Source organism: Chiloscyllium plagiosum, unplaced genomic scaffold (genome assembly GCF_037043375.1).
Source record: "Chiloscyllium plagiosum isolate Xiang-an unplaced genomic scaffold, Cpla_swu_hap1 HiC_scaffold_23, whole genome shotgun sequence".
Lineage (NCBI taxonomy): Eukaryota > Metazoa > Chordata > Chondrichthyes > Orectolobiformes > Hemiscylliidae > Chiloscyllium > Chiloscyllium plagiosum.
Window position 1 is genome coordinate 10,673,420 of NW_028270161.1, and position 18,416 is coordinate 10,691,835.

An 18,416-nucleotide genomic window follows, 5' to 3' on the forward strand; every position below is an offset into this window, starting at 1 on the left:
CCTCTAGTTTTACATAGAACATAGAAGAATACAGCGCAGTACAGGCCCTTTGGCCCTCGATGTTGCGCCGATCCAAGCCCACCTAACCTACACTAGCCCACTATCCTCCATATGCCTATCCAATGCCCGTTTAAATGCCCATAAAGAGGGAGAGTCCACCACTGCTACTGGCAGGGCATTCCATGAACTCACGACTCGCTGAGTAAAGAATCTACCCCTAACATCTGTCCTGTACCTACACGCCCTTAATTTAAAGCTATGCCCCCTCGTAATAGCTGACTCCATACGTGGAAAAAGGTTCTCATGGTCAACCCTATCTAAACCCCTAATCATCTTGTACACCTCTATCAAGTCACCCCTAGACCTTCTTTTCTCCAATGAAAACAGCCCCAAGTGCCTCAGCCTTTCCTCATACGATCTTCCTACCATACCAGGCAACATCCTCTGCACCCGTTCCTGTGCCTCCACATCCTTCCTATAGTATGGCGACCAAAACTGCACACAATACTCCAGATGCGGCTGCACCAGAGTCTTATACAACTGCAACATGACCTCAGGGCTCCGGAACTCAATTCCTCTACCAATAAAAGCCAGTACGCCATATGCCTTCTTCACCGCACTATTTACCTGGGTGGCAACTTTCAGAGATCTGTGTACATGGACACCAAGATTCCTCTGCTCATCCACACTACCAAGTATCCGACCATTAGCCCAGTACTCCATCTTTTTGTTACTCTTACCAAAGTGAATCACCTCACACTTAGCTACATTGAACGCCATTTGCCACCTTTCTGCCCAGTTCTGCAACTTATCTATATCCCACTGTAACCTGACACATCCTTCCTCACTGTCAACAACTCCACCGACTTTCGTATCATCCGCAAACTTGCTCACTCAACCTTCTAGCCCCTCCTCCAGGTCATTTATAAAAAATGACAAACAGCAATGGTCCCAAAACAGATCCTTGCGGAACACCGCTAGTAACTGCACTCCAAGATGAACCTTTACCATCAACTACAACCCTTTGTCTTCTTCCAGCCAGCCAATTCCTAATCCAAACCTCCAACTCACCCTCAATGCCATACCTCCATATTTTTTGCAGTAGCCTACCATGGGGAACCTTATCAAATGCCTTACTAAAATCCATATACACCACATCTACAACTTTACCCTCATCTACCTCCTTAGTCACCTTCTCAAAAAATTCAATAAGGTTTGTGAGGCACGACCTGCCCTTCACAAAACCATGCTGACTATCCTTGATCACATTATTCTTATCCAGATGTTCATAAATCCTATCCCTTACAATTCTCTCTAAGATTTTGCCCACAACAGAAGTGAGACTCACCGGCCTATAGTTACTAGGGTTATCCCTACTCCCCTTCTTGAACAAGGGAACCACATTTGCTATCCTCCAGTCTACTGGAACTATTCCTGTAGACAACGAGGACATAAAAATCAAGGCCAATGGCTCTGCAATCTCCTCCCTTGCTTCCCAGGGAATCCTAGGATAAATGCCATCAGGCCCAGGGGACTTATCTATTTTCACCCTTTCCAGAATTTCCAACACCTCTTCTCTACATACCTCAAAGCCGTCCATTCTAATTAATTGTGACTCAGTATTCACATCGGCAACAATGTCCTGTTCCTGAGTGAATACTGATGAAAAGTATTCATTCAGTGTCTCTCCAATCTCTTCAGCCTCCACATGCAACTTCCCACTACTATCCTTGACTGGACCTATTCCTACCCTAGTCATTCTTTTATTCCTGACATACCTATAGAAAGCCTTAGGGTTTTCCCTAATCCTACCAACTAAGGACTTTTCATGTCCCCTCCTTGCTGCTCTTAGCTCTCTCTACAGATCCTTCCTGGCTACCTTATAACTCTCAATTGCCCCAATTGAACCTTCACACCTCATCTTTACATAGGCCGCCCTCTTCCATTTAACAAGGGATTCCAATTCCTTATTAAACCACGGCTCCCTCACACGACCCTTTCCTCCCTGCCTGACAGGTACATACTTATCAAGGACACTCAATAGTTGCTCCTTGAACAAGCTCCACATATCAATTGTGCCCATGCCTTGAAGCCTACTTTTCCAAGCCACGCATCCTAGGTCATGCCTCACCGCATCATAATTTCCCTGCCCCCAGCTATAACTTTTGCCCTGCTGTGCACACTTATCCCTCTCCATCACTAGAGTAAAAGTCACTGAATTGTGGTCACTGTCCCCAAAGTGCTCACCTACCTCCATTTCTAACACCTGGCCTGGTTCGTTACCCAGAACCAAATCCAGTATGGCCTCACCTCTTGTTGGCCTGTCTACATATTGTGTCAGGAAACCCTCCTGCACACATTGGACAAACACCGACCCATCTAACAAACTCGAGCTATAGCTTTCCCAGTCAATATCAGGAAAGTTAAAGTCCCCCATAACAACCACCCTATTACTTTCACTCTTTCCTTGAATCATCCTCGCAATCCTTTCTTCTACGTCTCTAGGACTATTAGGAGGCCTGTAGAAAACTCCTAACAGGGTGACCTCACCTTTCCTATTCCTAACCTCAGCCCAAACTACCTCAGATGGCGAGTCTTCATCCATCGTCCTTTCCACCGCTGTAATACTAGCTTTAACAAGCAATGCCACACCTCCCCCTCTTTTACCCCCACCTCTGACCCTACTAAAACATTTAAACCCTGGAACCTGCAACAGCCAATCTTGTCCCTGTTCTACCCATGTCTCCGTAATAGCCACAACATCGAAGTCCCAGGTACCAACCCACGCTGCAAGTTCACCTACCTTATTTCATATACTTCTTGCATTGAAGGGTAGATGAGGGTAAAGTTGTAGATGTGGTGTATATGGACACTTTCCTGTTTACAGGCACCCTCCTTTGAGATTGATGCCATGTTCCTAACCTCCTTACACTCCAGGTCCTGCACCCTAAAGCTACAGTCTAGGTTCCTATGCCCCTGCAGAGTTAGTTTAAACCCCCCCCAAGAGCACTAGCAAACCTCCCACCAAGGATACTGGTGCCCCTCAGGTTCAGGTGTAGGCCATCCTGTTTATAGAGGTCCCACCTTCCCCAGAAAGAACCCCAGTTATCCAGATACCGGAATCCCTCCCTCCTGCACCATCCCTGTAGCCACACATTTAACTGTTCTCTCTCCCTATTCCTCGACTCTCTATCACGTGGCACCGGTAACAAACCAGAGACAACAACTCTGTTTGTTCTAACTCTGAGCTTCCAACCTAGCTCCCTGAAAGCCTGCCTAACATCCTCAGCCCTCCTCCTACCTATGCCGTTGGTGCCAATGTGGACCACGACTTCAGGCTGCTCCCCCTCCCCCTTAAGGACCTGGAAAACACGATCAGAGACGTGAACGCCACTACTCTGGGGAAAAAAAAATGACCTTAGCTATTCATCCTATCCATGCCCCTCAAGATTTTATCAACCTCCATAAGGTAACCTTTAGCCTCCTACACTCCTGGGAAAATAGTCTATTCAGCCTCTCTCTATAGTTCAATCTCTTAAACTCTTATGTTATTAATGATATTCATTGTTCAGATCCTTCCATCTTTTCCTATTCCTTGCACAAAGAGGTGGAAATATAGCCATCAAGTTCTTGTACAATTTCAAAAAACAAAAATAACAATAGTTTTATGGAGAAATTTAGCATACACCCATTACTATCAAGATCCAATGACATCAAAATTAGTTTGAATCACAGATGTTGCTTTCCGCATTTAACAGCTATACTGCAGTAGATGCATTTTATTTTATGTTGCCAATTGCTCCTTTATCGTGTTCTTTACAATTGGTTATTGTGTGACTGTTGAATGCTAATAATCCGCTGTCACTTTTACTTGTTTCAATTTTAAGTACAGGGTTTACTTCCCATTCCACAGCTGGTTGGAATAACAAATCAGTTGTCAAATGCAGACTCAGAAATGGCTGAATTAGTGCTAAAGTGTAAATGTATAAAGATCTATCAGGATTGCTGGCTTGTAGGAATATTTTCTTGTGTTTCACAATCTATAGTGACCAATTTCTTGTGAATTTAGTTTCCACAAATTTGTACTGGGATAGAAGAAGTGTAAACAAGCATCCATAAATACATGGAACCAAAATACCTAATTGTTCATCCAATAACCCTTAAATCTGGACTCTCTTCCCCCCCCCTCCTTCCCTTCCCAGTGTGGCATGATCACAAACATGTTGGAACTGAATAACGTTTCTTACATTTGATTTTCTCCTTCTATAGCACCATGTCTGCAACCTAATTGAAGCTCCTAATGTTTGTGTCAACAATAAGACTTTGGTTTAGCATTTCATCCAAAGAACTGGTATCAACAGCATTGATTATTTTAGCATTTATATGTAAAAATAAGGTACAGATATCAGTTATAGGAGCATATTAACTATTTTCTTTTCAAAATAACACAGTTTGGCAAAATCTATCATTAATGCTATACTGTATACCTTATAAGAACATCAGAATTAAGAGCAGAAAGAGGCAATTCATCCTCTCAAGCCTGCTCCACCATTTAATATGATCATGGCTGATCTCACATTTGCCTGCCCACTCTCCATAACCCTTCGATCCATCACTAATTAAAAACCTGTCTATCTGCTCCTTAAATTTACTCAATGTCCCAGCATTCACCACACTCAGGGGTTGTGAATCGATTCATGACCCCTTGAGAGAAGTAATTTCTCCTCATCTCTGTTTTATATCTGATATCATTCATCCTAAAACTAGTTCTAGATTGCCTCACAAGGGGAAACATCCTTTCTATGTCTACTTTGTCAATCCCCTTTAGCATCTTAGATACTTCAGTTAGGTAGAGACATACAGTCATCGAGTCAAATAGCATGGAAACAGACCCTTCAGTCCAAATCCTCCTCTCAGTCTTCGAAACTCCAGAGACTGTTGGCCTCAACTGCTCAATCTTGATTCATAAGAAAAAAAACCTCATCCCTGAATCAATCCAGTGATCCGTCTCTGAAATGCTTCGAATACAACTATATTCCTTCTCAAGCAAAGGGACCACAACTATACTCAATACTCCAGATTTGGTCTCACTGATGTCTTGTACAGTTGAAGCAACACTTCCCTACTTTTATATTTTATTCCCTGAACAATAAATGCCAAAGTTCCATCTGCCTTCCAAATGCTAGATATTCTTAAATATATCAAAATATCTGTAGTTTTTAAGAAAAAAGTTGGCTTTTATGCATAGCCAAAATTGGCTAATCTATAGCCTTTCTACTCATCCTGACTCTTTCCTGACACAATGGTGGATGATAAGGTTCCTAATGGCCCACAGTCCTTAGACTTATTGAGGCCATTATCTGCTCAATTAAGTGGTGGTTAATGCCCCAGTTCTACGTCTCCTGCTTCACTGCAATTGGTGGGAAGACAGACAGGAGTTCAGAGATAACACTTTATTCCATCATCCCCTGACTTTCAAATCTTGACTCTTTACCACTCCCTGGGATGCCTGGTCACTTTCTGGCCAAAATGTCCAGGGAGCCCTGAACTGCTGTAGTAATGTCATCATTGTGGGACTGCTTGCAGTCCCAGCAGCAACCACTACAGAATTCTGGCACTGTTAAGGCCTACAAGAGTTGTTCAAACAGACTAGTTACTCTTGAGGACACAACATCCTTCCACTAAGAAATTGCAACCCCATGCTGAGCTTGTTCGGGACATTTACAGTGTACCATTGCAACTCACCTTTCTACAGCTTGGGGGTGAGCTGTATGCCTCACCCCATAATATTCAGGCAAAAATGAGGACCGCAAATGTTGGAGGTTAGAGTCAAGATTAGAGTGGTGCTGGAAATGCACAGCAGGTCAGGTGGCATCCGAGGAGCGGAAAATCAACTTTTCGGGCAGAAGGGGCTGATGAAGGGCCCCTGCTCGAAACGTCGATTTTCCTGTCTCTTGGATGCTAACTCACCTGCTGTGCATTTCCAGCACCACTCTAATCTTGGCCCATAATATTCAGCTCAAGGTAGATGAGCACAACCCAATGAAAGTGTGAAGACAGTTGTTATTGCACATTGTCCACTCTGTCCGAGGGCCACTTTGAGATATTCCTTGCATCTGGCTTCAGGTCATGATCTGAAACCATGAAAAAAGGGGGAAAATTACTCTTAAATTCTTCTTTGAGCTCTTCCCCACCAACTGATAGCTAAACATCTGAGAAAAGTTAGACACCCAGTCAACCTCCTTTGGGAAGGATGATGTGAAACTTGAAATGGTTCAGAAAAGATTTACAAGAATGTTGCCAGGTTTGGAGGGTTTGAGGTATAGGGAGAGGCTGAATAGGCTGGGGCTGTTTTCTCCATAACCTGGCAGTTAAATGCAGAAGAAGTGAATCCATTTTCTTTAAATATTGTTGTTCAAGGTGATGACGCTAACAGCATCAATCCATTTAATCAAGAGCTGTTACATTGAAGTCTGGTTTATTTGCTCAAGTGAAGAGAAGAGACAATTATGTCAGAAGGTTTGGATCAAGTCGGTCAAAGAACATACTTCATCTTATTAGTAGATTTGGATTAATTGATTTGGATGGCACGTGTTAACATAAAGTTGAATCTAAACAGTTGCTGAAGCATTCTGAAGTCACTTTTGGTAATTAAAGCTTCCTACACAGTGTTACAGAGAATGACTTGTGTCTGCTGGAGAACTTGAATTTTGTAATGATGCTTATTTATTCTGTAGTAATTTCCAATGCAGCCTGGAAACAAAGCTTAATTCTCAGCACAAGTTTGTTACCCTCCTAGCCTCACTAAAGTATTGAAATAATAACTGTTTTAATCATAAATTCTGATTCAACAATTTAAAATAATTGGATAAGAAAGAATATGATGGCTTAAATCTAGAGGAGATTCAGAAATACTTCACTCTTTTTCTGCTGAAAAACAGACAGAACTGGAGAATTGGAACTTAGTTTCTGTGAAATCTTGCAGACAGAAGTAAGTCCTTTTGAAGATCATGTGTATAAAAAAAGCAAAGCATTCACATAACTGTCATACTTCGTTAATTAGGTTCCAATAAACTCACACAAGAGCAGGCAAAATCTAATTTTATCCTGCTCTGCAAATCTGTTATACCTGTATTCGTTGATTATAACCAGCAATTAAATTGTGAGACCTCAAAGGAAAAGACAATATGAAATTAGATGTCATTAAGATCCCAAATGCTAATAATACTGGACAAATCAGATTCTGGAGTGAAACTTGGCTTGATCGACTGTAAGGTTTATTTTTGCAATTTTGTTACCATGACAGTCACTGAACATGTTCTCACGAGGTTGCCAATTTGATTTGAATGAAAGCACATAAGCGTAGTATTCAAAAAAAAAGAAACTATATAAATACTATATACAGTCGGTTCGCCTATAACCTGCAGTCCATCAACACGAATTGGCTATAACATGATTGAAGAATTTAGACCATTATTTACAGAACGCAAACTTTCCTTTCCTGTATTGGCTTTAAGGTGATTCTGGTCCCTCAAAGTTCCAACTCTGAGGAAATAAGGAAGGGCAGGTGACTGAGGTGTCACTGGGGGAGCACTTTGGGGCCAGTGACCATAATTCTATTACATAAAAATAATGATGGAAAAGGATAGACCAGATCTAAAAGTTGAAGTTCTAAATTGGAGAAAGACCAATTTTGATGGTATTAGGCAAGAACTTTCAAAAGCTGATTGGGAGCAGATGTTTGCAGGTAAAGGGACAGCTGGAAAATGGGAAGCCTTCAGAAATGAGATAACGAGAATCCAGAGAAAGTATATTCCTGTCAGGGTGAAAGGAAAGGCTGGTAAGTACAGGGAATGCTGGATGACTAAAGAAATTGAGGGTTTGGTTAAGAAAAAGAAAGAAGCATATGTAAGGTATAGACAGGAGAGATCGAGTGAATCCTTAGAAGAGTATAAAGGCAGTAGGAGTATACTTAAGAGCGAAATCAGGAGGGCAAAAAGGGGACATGAGATAGCTTTGGCAAATAAGGAGCATCCAAAGGGTTTTTACAAATACATTAAAGATAAAAGGGTAACTAGAGAGAGAATAGAGTCCCTCAAAGAGCAACAAAATGGCCTTTGTGGAGAGCCGCAGAAAATCAGGGAGATACTAACCAAATATTTTGCATCAGTATTTACTGTGGAAAAGGATATAGAAGATATAGAATGTAGGGAAATAGATGGTGACACCTTGCAAAATGTCCCTATTACAGAGGAGGAAGTGCTGGATATCTTGAAATGCATAAAGGTGGATAAATGCCCAGGACCTGATCAGGTGTACCCGAGAACTCTGTGGGAAGCTAGAGAAGCGATTGCTGGGCCTCTTGCTGAGATATTTGTATCATTGATAGTCACAGATGAGGTGCCAGAAGACTGGAGGTTGGCTCCCGTGGAGCCACTGTTTAAGAAGGGTGGTAAGGACAAGCCAGGGAAGTATAGACCACTGAGCCTGACGTCAGTGGTGGGCAAGTTGTTGGAGGGAATCCTGAAGGACAGGATGTACATGTATTTGGAAAGGCAAGGACTGATTAGAGATAGTCAACATGGCTTTGTGCATGGGAAATCATGTCTCACAAACTTGATTGAGTTTTTTGAGGAAGTAACAAAGAGGATTGATGAGGGCAGAGCGGTAGATCTATATGGACTTCAGTAAGGCGTTCGACAAGGTTCCCCATGGGAGACTGATTAGCATGGTTAGATTTCATGGAATACAGGGAGAACTAGCCATTTGGATACAGAACCGGCTTAAAGTGGAAGACAGAGGATGTTGATGGAGGGTTGTTTTTCAGACTGGAGCCCTGTGACCAGTGGAGTGCCACAAGGATCGGTGCTGGGCCCTCTACTTTTTGTCATTTACATAAATGATTTGGACGCGAGAATAAGAGGTACAGTTAGTAAGTTTTCAGATGACACCAAAATTGGGGGTGTGGTGGACAGCGAAGAAGGTTACCTCAGATTACAACAGGATCTTGACCAGATGGGCCAATGGGCTGAGAAGTGGCAGATGGAGTTTAATTCAGATAAATGCGAGGTGCTGCATTTTGGGAAAGCAAATCTTAGCAGGACTTATACACCTAATGGTAAGGTCCTCGGGAGTGTTGCTGAACAAAGAGACCTTGGAGTGCAGTTCGTATCTCCTTGAAAGTGGAGTCTCAGGTTGATAGGATAGTGAAGAAGGCATTTGGTATGCTTTTCTTTATTGAGTACAGCAATTAGGAGGTCATGATGCAGTTGTACAGGACACTGGTTAGGCCACTGTTGAAATATTGCACGCAATTCTGGTCTCCTTCCTATCGGAAAGATGTTGTGAAACTTGAAAGGGTTCAGAAAAGGTTTGCAAGGATGATGCCAGGTTTGGAGGATTTGAGCTACAGGGAGAGGCTGAACAGGCTGGGGCTTTTTTCCCTGGAGCATCGGAGGCTGAGGGGTGATCTTATCGAGGTTTATAAAATTATGAATAGCATGGATAGGATAAATAGACAAAGTGTTTTCTCTGGGGTAGGGGAGTCCAGAACTAGAGGGCATAAGTTTAGAGTGAGAGGGGAAAGATATAAAAGAGACCTAAGGGGCAACTTTTACACACAGAGGGTGGTGCGTGAATGGAATGAGCTGCCAGAGGAAGTGGTGGAGGCTGGTACAATTGCAACATTTAAGAGGCATTTGGATGGGTATATGAATAGGAAGGGTTTGGAGGGATATGGGCCGGGTGCTGGCAGGTGGGACTAGATTGGGTCGGGATATCTGGTCGGCATGGACAGGTTGAACCGAAGCTGTACATCTCTATGACTTTATGACTCCATGGTCCCATTGGTTTAAGTGGTGCTGCTATTACAAAATATTCTCATAATGCAGGATTGCACAGAAACAGAACCATTGTGTTATACATGAACAGATTGTATATGACAAATTGGAAAACTCTCACAAGCAGCAAAATGAAAACGTTTCTTACCCAACTGACCAGGTCATAACTTAAGACTCAAGAGTCAAACTGGCCTCAAAACATAACTCTGTTTCTCTCTATAGATGCTGTCACATCTGTTATACTTCTCCAGTATTCTCTGAAACAGTCACAGGTGATTTCCATGTGTCCATGAAATACGATTTACCCTGTTATTGTCTTTGATTAACTCACTGACTTAATTTCACTGATCACTGAGAGAAAATGTCTTCCTTCAACAATGTTGATTTTTTTTGTGATGCAAAACATCTGCTGGTTTGGGACTTTTCTTCTGAACTAAATGGGTTTCTGACCCTTAGCCTGTCTTTCTATGGACCACTAAAGCTCAACAACTTCAGCAGCTAAATGAGCAGGTGGGTTGTCACATGATTTATTGAAAATGCTGTTTTAACTCGCTATTTAAAAAAATGTGAATCTGATCCTAAAACGTCACCTACACAGAACTAAAATCTAAAATTCGTTTTAATCTACTTCAGCATCTAAGTTATCAAATAATGATATATTATAAATCTTCACTGAAATGGCTCAGCAGGTAAATACATGATCCAGTATTATAGGGAACAGATCAAGGAAGCCCCTAAATTAAATCAATTCCACAAAGGTAGGTAAACCTCAGCCTGGAGAGTACAAATGTCCAGGGTGTTAATTTCTCTCTACTCACTTGGTGCTTGAATGTGGAGCAAGTTCGACATTGCACCAAAGCCTGCATTTGATTACAGGAATGGTAGTTTCCTGGATTAGTCACTCAGAGGCCTGGATTAATAATTCTGAGACACAAATTCAATTTCTTCCATGACAATTGTGGAATATAACTTCTGTCAGCTAAATAAACCTGGAACAAAATGCTAATTCCAGGAATCATGATCATATAATTAACAAAATTGTCATTAAAACTTACCTGGTTCTCTTATGTCGTTTAGGGAATGAAATCTGCTATCTTTGCTTCATCTGGCCTTTAAGTAGCTCCAGAGTTGAGAGTGTGGTGCTGGAAAAGTACAGCAGGTCAAGCAGCATCTGGGGAGCAAGAGAATCAATGTTTCAGGCATAAGCCCTTCATCAGGAATCAAGGGCTGATAAAGGGATTATGCCCAAAACGTTGATTCTCCTGCTCCTCGGATGCTGCCTGACCTGCTGTGCTTTTCCAGCACCACACTCTCGACTCTGATCTCCAGCATCTGCAGTCCTCACTTTCTCCTCCTTTAAGTAGCTCCAGACCACTGCAATATCTTTGGCTTCAAAATGTTCACTCAAGCCAGTTTGTGAAGGCTTTTGAATTCTACATTGCCAGTAACACCTTCAACCTGCGAACAAATTAAAAATAATCCCATGTTTGGAAGATCATTGCTGTCCTAAGATTTTGCTTTAAATCACAAATATTGCTGAAACTAGGTGACTCTCTCAATGAAATTTGGTAGAACTCAGAAATTATTTTGTTTAGTTGTGTTATAATCAGAGCTGACATTGGGGCTGAACAAGTCAGATTACAGTGTGAATCCTGATTTGCTAGTCCTGACTTGTTTTAAACCGTGGATATCAATAACTGTGCATATACAGAAGAGGCTGCTAGCCCACTTTTAACGTAAAGAACAAATAAATTTTCTGGTTGCTATCTCATTGCTGGTGGTGTACAAAATTGGTCACCACTTTTCCTACATTCTAATAGTGACTAATTTTCAAACATTTTGCAATGGATCTCAAGCATAATCAAATGGTTATGAAGGCACAATATATGTAAGTCTTTTAGTTTTCCTGCAAACTTTACTAAGTTGCAACTTATAGCAAGTATGCTTTTACATACATCTTCCAAATATAGAATCCCTGCACGAAGCTGAACGAAGTTATCCAGCCCATCAAATCTGCACCAACCCTTCAAAGAGAATGTCACTCAAACCCAGCCCTCATCTTATCCCTATAACCCACATTCACCATGGTTAGTCCACATCTCAAGACACTATGAATAATCCACATCTTTGGACTGTGAGAGGAAACCAGAGTGCCCAGCAGAAACAGCAAGAATGTGCAAACTGCACACAGATGGTCACCCAAGACTGGGATCAAACCCAGATCCCTAGTATGCTGAGGCAGCAGTGCTAACCACTGTGTCACCATATCCTCCAAAGGATACCAGTAAATCTCCAAAGCTTGTTTCAAAAGGGGATTTTCATTTCCGACTGCTATTGTTAATTGTTTTATGGGAAAGAAAATATCTTTTTAGATTAGATTAGGTTAGATTACTTTACAGTGTGGAAACAGGCCCTTCGGCCCAACAAGTCCACACCGACCCGCCGAAGCGCAAACCACCCATACCCCTACATTTACCCCTTACCTAACACTACGGACAATTTAACATGGCCAATTCACCTGACCTGCACATCTTTGGACTGTGGGAGGAAACCAGAGCACCCGGAGGAAACCCACGCAGACACGGGGAGAATGTGCAAACTCCACACAGTCAGTCGCCTGAGGCGGGAATTGAACCCGGGTCTCAGGCGCTGCGAGGCAGCAGTGCTAACCACTGTGCCACCGTGCCGCCCACTGAGGTGGTTAGTTATAGTCATCTCAGAATACATCTCTATTCGTTCCAATTGTCTACATCAACATTTTATAAATGAAATGCTTATCTTAATTTGCCCTCTTGCTTTTTACATTTAATGATGCACATAGGAGAAGATGTTGGCATTGAATTCTAATGTTATTTGTGTTATTACTTTTACAGTGCAACATCTAAATGATCAAGGTAGACTCACTCATATGTTAAAGATAATTCACTTTTTAATTTCATCTGAGAGCATGTAAAACATCTGAGGTGAGTACAATCTACTTTAACCAGCTACTTTCCTGTTCTTATAATTGGGCTGAATAGCAGAGCAGAACCAAGTGATAAGCAACCAGTCCGATAACATTTGACATCTTGACACAATATTAACGCAGCTCAGTAAAACACTCAGCAAGGCAAGTGTCAAAACTTTCTATAAAGATTGTCACTTATTGCCTGTTTACTACTGATGTACAGCAGAGTTGTGCAGTAAACCTTCTAAAACTGTCTTTATGAGCTGTATAACCTGATGGAAAGGCTGTTTTATACAGTTTCTCTGTTAATGAGGGAGCCACAAACGCTGTTCCATTCGTAGGTCTGGAATGCTGGAGAGTCAATATGAGAGAACCATTTGGTTCTGAATCCATTTCTTTAACATCTTGTGCAAGATTCCTGGATTTGATGCTCTCAGGAGTTCTGAACCATCTTAAATACAAGTTCAGTCTCACTTCTCCAGATATCTGCCCTTTTTACTGCTAGTTAAAATGTGCAAAACTGAATTCCTGTGCCCCTTAAACTGAACAAATTGAGCTATTAATGTGGAAGATATATGCTATAGAAATGTAATCTCGAGTTTTCAAAGTAAGCAATGTTTGCAGATCTGTGTTCCCTGTTCAAAAAAGACATTATTTTTTTGTTATATATCAACTTGGGTTTTGATAATGGTTTACTTTCAACAGAATGTGGTAGTGTTCCTATCTCTGGACCAGGAGGCCTGGGTTCAAGTTGCCAGCTTGCCCCATATGCCTGTCATACCGTGTCTGACTGGGTTGTTTAAAAGTTTCCATCCCTTCATTTTGACCTGGGATGATTCCAAATTGCGAGCAAAACCATAGGGCAACAACAGTTTTTTGAACATTGGTTGGCTTTGCTATCCAAAACATTCTGGTAATGTTTGCAGCTTTGATTCCGAATGTGCACAAACGGTAAGACTCAGACTGAAGGAACAATATGTTTCTTGTCGAACTGCCTGTTCCACAGTCACAACAAGCACATGTTCATTTTTGTTTCCATAAAATTCCTATGAGGCCGAAAGTCTCTGTTTGCTACTGGGCTGATAAACAAAACTTGGAGAATTACTAGATAAACAATTAAGTAATGTGAAATCTCATATGTGTACTTCTGTTATTGAGATTAACATTATGTCTAGTGAAATTTTAAATGCATTTTTCTGTGCCATATCTTGATTAAGTTGTTCTTTGTCTCCCACTTTCAATTTTGGAATAACAACCTGCATTAATTCAGTACCTTTTTTTTTGTGAAGAAAGAAAGCATCCCTAAGCATATCGAAGCCTGACCCTAATCCTTTTTACTAGTTTCATCTTTGAAAACAGGCCTTCTGGAATGACTGTAAATCATTGTTTCCTAAAACCACAATCCAACAGGTCATCTATCTTTCCACCAAGCTTTGACCACACCATATGTCTCAATGATAAACTAGTTCCTTAAAGAAGTATGAGGTTTTAAAAAAAGACTGAATAAGACAAGGTATTCACCCCATCAAGGCCATTCTTTATGTGTATAATTTGATTTATCTGCACTTTGCCCATCATACTTCATCTCCTGAGGGAATCATTTCTCCAAATATCTACTTAATCTTGCTAGCTGCATTATTCAATTTTAGCTGGTTGCTTTCCACAGATAACATTCTCATTGTCTAAGCAGAGAAGGAACCATCTTTTTCCAAAGACTACTTGATCATCTCTGACTGTACTTGTATAACCTCTGGTTCCCTGCCTATTGTTTTATTCGTCAGTTAATCAATGTGACATTAAAGCTTTTTTTACAAACTGGAAAGACCTGTCCATCTATCCAGCAGAAAATGTTCTAATTTGTAAGCTTATTGCGCTGTCTATTTGCATTTTTTTAATTTCGGTGTTAACTGAAAAAATTAAATGATCTTCTTACATCTACGTTATAAAATTGAATGTTATTGTATTGAAGTCTGCTGCAAGAAGCACAGTTATAGATCTGTGTACTAGTTCCTGAAGTCATCCAGCCTCTATTTACTGAATCATTTCTAGTTGTTTATGCTCTTTAAAGGTACAGTATTCAATATTTTATTTGACATTCCAAATGTGACCTTTGCAATAACCTACATCAGGTCAAAGTTACTTGTTTCATCATGTAATCAAATACTCCTGAGACTCATTCCAATTCTCGAATTTGTCCTTTTTAACTGCCTTGAATTGACTAGAATTTCTTTGTTTAAATGTTTGCTAATCATGTCAGAAAACCTGCTCAATTTTTTACTTCTTCAGCCTCCAACTTCTCCAGTTTCTCCACGTACCTAAAGTATCGCCTCTCTGAAGCCATTCTTATGAACCTCTTGCGTAGTCTCATCAATGCATTCAAATCCTTCCTACAGTGTGACACCCAGAACTATACACAATAGGTGTTTCTAACAAAGTAGTCTTCCATAGTGGAGCAAATCTTAACAATTTAAAGCAATTCGAGGCTTACTTCCACTCTGATGTGCAGCAGCCGAAATATTCCCAAGCACTTTATCTTGAATAGATTGGACAAAGCAATGGTGCATTATGTGGTTTCTACCTCTTTCAGAAAGTGTGAAAGGTAAAATGCTTTTAGAATGATGTCTTACTTACCATGCAGTGTGAGCATTCTCTCCATTGTGTTAAAAGTAAATTGAAATTGATGAGCCATAGGCCATAACATTGTGATAAATATATATAGACTTATTAAAACCATCAGCTGTGAGTTTGTGTGGATGGTGCATTTGAGGTTTGTGAACACTGCAGGTTGGCAAGAAGAGGACTTAAAAAGTTAAATCTGGATGCAATGAGGGTATGAACATAGAGTGGTGAAGGTAATTTGGAACTGATGAAGAGGAGAATAAAGGTGCAACAGTGAAATGGTTGAGTTGAGGATGGGACTTTGAGTAGGAGGGTGAATGCATTCTTGGGGGGAGGGGTAGGGAGGGGAATGGTTATTATGCAAAGGTGGTTGGGGAAAAATGTGAAGGAAGACTGCAGCTAGGTGAGGTACTTTAACCACCAGAATTTGTTGAGGAAATCCAGACAGATGTGACATTGAGAAGAGTTGTACTTGATGAGGACATAGGGCGTCATGTGGAATTAGAATAATGAGATGGGGTGAGGATTGGAATAAAATCATTTAATTATGCTGTTGGAATGTGTTGTGATCAGACCCTAGGTAGAATCCACAACGTGTACGCAATTCCAGAAGGGACATCCCAAACTATTAAGCTCCCAGATGAGGGGTGATAAACTAGCTCTACCTCTTAATTTGACTCCACCTCCTCGGTTGGTTGCAGCAAGGTTAATTCGTAAAGGATCCTTCAGTTGTGGATATTTTTCTCCCAGACTTATTGTGTTTTAAAAGGAACCAATTTCACCAGGCCTTCTAGAATTATCAAAGACAATGAGTCTATTAATGTTTAAATGTGAGAGGAGTTAGAAAAATGATACACATTCAACCAAATAAGACATGAGTCCAAAAAGATGAAAGTTTTTTAAAAATTATATGGATCAGTCTCTGAATTGTTCATCAAGAGCAGATAAAATGACATTGCAACAGTGATTGGGTTGTGCTCACAACATTGATCTTGGCTGTTGAACAGTCGATTTTTGAGGTTGTTGGTTTTGTAAGCTGACTTGAAGTTCCCTTCTCCTGGTTCTTTTTTTTAACGGGTGTATATGACTTGGAGTGAGACAGGCTATTTACCTTGTGATGTCAAGTGTGTGATTTATATACATAATTCAATATTGATTGTTTTTGGATTTTTTGAGTTTTGAAACAGTGGCATATGGTTTTTTCCGTTATATATGAAGAGGTTTAATGATTAACTTGTAGTTCTGTAGCCCTGGTCATACAGTCATAGAGTCATAGAGATGTACAGCACCAATCCATCCCCTTTATGCTTGCCAGATATCCAATATTAATCTAGTCCTATTTGCCAGCACTTGGCCCATATCCCTCTAAACCCTACCTATTCATATACCTATCCACATGCCTTTTAAACGTTGTAATTGTACCAGCCTCCACCACTTCCTCTGGCAGCTCATCCCATACGCGCACCACCCTCGAAGTGAAAAAGTTACTACTTAGGTCCTTTTTGTATCTTTCACTTCTCACCCTAAACCTATGCTCTCTATCTCTGGACTCCCCTATCACAGGGAAAATATCTTGTCTATTTACCCTACCCATGGCCCTCATGATTTTATAAACCTCTATAAGGTCACCCCTCAGCCTCCGACGCTCCAGGGAAAACAGCCCGAGCCTATTCAGCCTCTCATCCACCAAATCCAGGTAACATCCTTGTAAATCTTTTTTGAACCCTTTCAAGAATCCTTTCTATAGCGGGAAACCATGGTCGGTATGGATGGATTGGACTGATGGATCTGTTTCCATACTGTACATCTCTATGACTAGAAGTGCGCACAGTATTCCAAAAGTGGCCTAACCAATGTCCTGCAGAGCTGCAATATGACCTCCCAACTCCCATACTCAATACTCTGATCAATAAAGGAAAGCATACCAAACACCTTCTTCACTTTCCTATCTACCTGCAGCTCCACTTTCAAGAAACTATGAACCTATAGCTGAAGGTCTCTTTTTTCAGCAACACTCAATAGGACCTTACCATTAAGTTTGATTTTTAAAAAAAAACACATTATTAGAGAGAGTCTCCCCCACAAATACTGAGTTGTGGTTTACGCTGGAAGAGGTTGTAAGCAAATTAAGTAAATGGTGCACAGCATTTGGCTTTCACAGAAATTATTGTATGGGGGAGGGGTTGAGGGGAAACAACTATAGCTTAAAAAATAGTTTGGCTTTCAGTTTGGCAGTTTACTGAAGTCTTGTTAAAGTTGGATGTATAAAATGTAACCAGTGGGGTGCCACAAGGATCAATCCAAGGCCTCAATTGTTCACTATCCATTTGAACAACTTGGAGGAGGTGGAGGGCAATGTCCACAAATTTGTTGATGATACAAAAGTAAGTGGGAGAGCAAGTTCTGATGAGGATGGATGGAATCTTCCAGGGGATAGATAGGCTGAGTGAGTGGGCAAAATCTAGACAGAATGGATTTTAATGTGGGCAAGTGTTACATCAAGTACTTTGGTAGGAATCATTAAAAGGAGAGAGACTCCAAAGATGTGGAGCAAAGATTTTCTAATTATCTTGTGCATGCAACATTAAAAAAATGTCAGGATACTGCTGCAGCAAGTAATTAAGAAGGCAAATGCAATTTTGGTCTTTATTGTAAGGCAGTTGGAGTTTAAAAATAAGGAAGTCTTGTTTTAACTCATCATGATGTTGAGACCACACCTGGAATTCTGTGTTTAGTTTTGGTCCCCATAATTAAATACAGAGGAACTTTGATTATCCGAATATCAATGTGTGTGTGTGTGAGCGTGCTATTTGGAGACTCACCTCACAAAGGCAGCAGCAGCCTTACTGTTGGTGTACAGTCTGGGATCTCGCATGCAGTGTGCTTCTGCCTAGTCTCCTGAACAGGGAGCAGACTTCACAGAAAACTCCGAGCCCCAGAGGAAATCAATTAACCGAATAATCAATTATCGGAACGAATTAGTGCCCATCCATCTCGTTCAGATAATCAAG

General features: G+C 40.9%; 1 long non-coding RNA gene across 1 annotated transcript in view; it reads left to right on the top strand.

Moving 5' to 3' along the window:
- The first annotated feature begins 10,182 nt into the window (after nt 1–10,182).
- The window catches only part of LOC122561513 (uncharacterized), a 55,370-nt gene continuing 47,136 nt past the window's right edge, over nt 10,183–18,416 (top strand). Inside the window, exons 1-2 of the long non-coding RNA XR_006315025.2 lie at nt 10,183–10,349; nt 12,713–12,802. This is a non-coding gene — a long non-coding RNA (uncharacterized LOC122561513). The remainder of the gene's footprint in view (nt 10,350–12,712; nt 12,803–18,416) is intronic.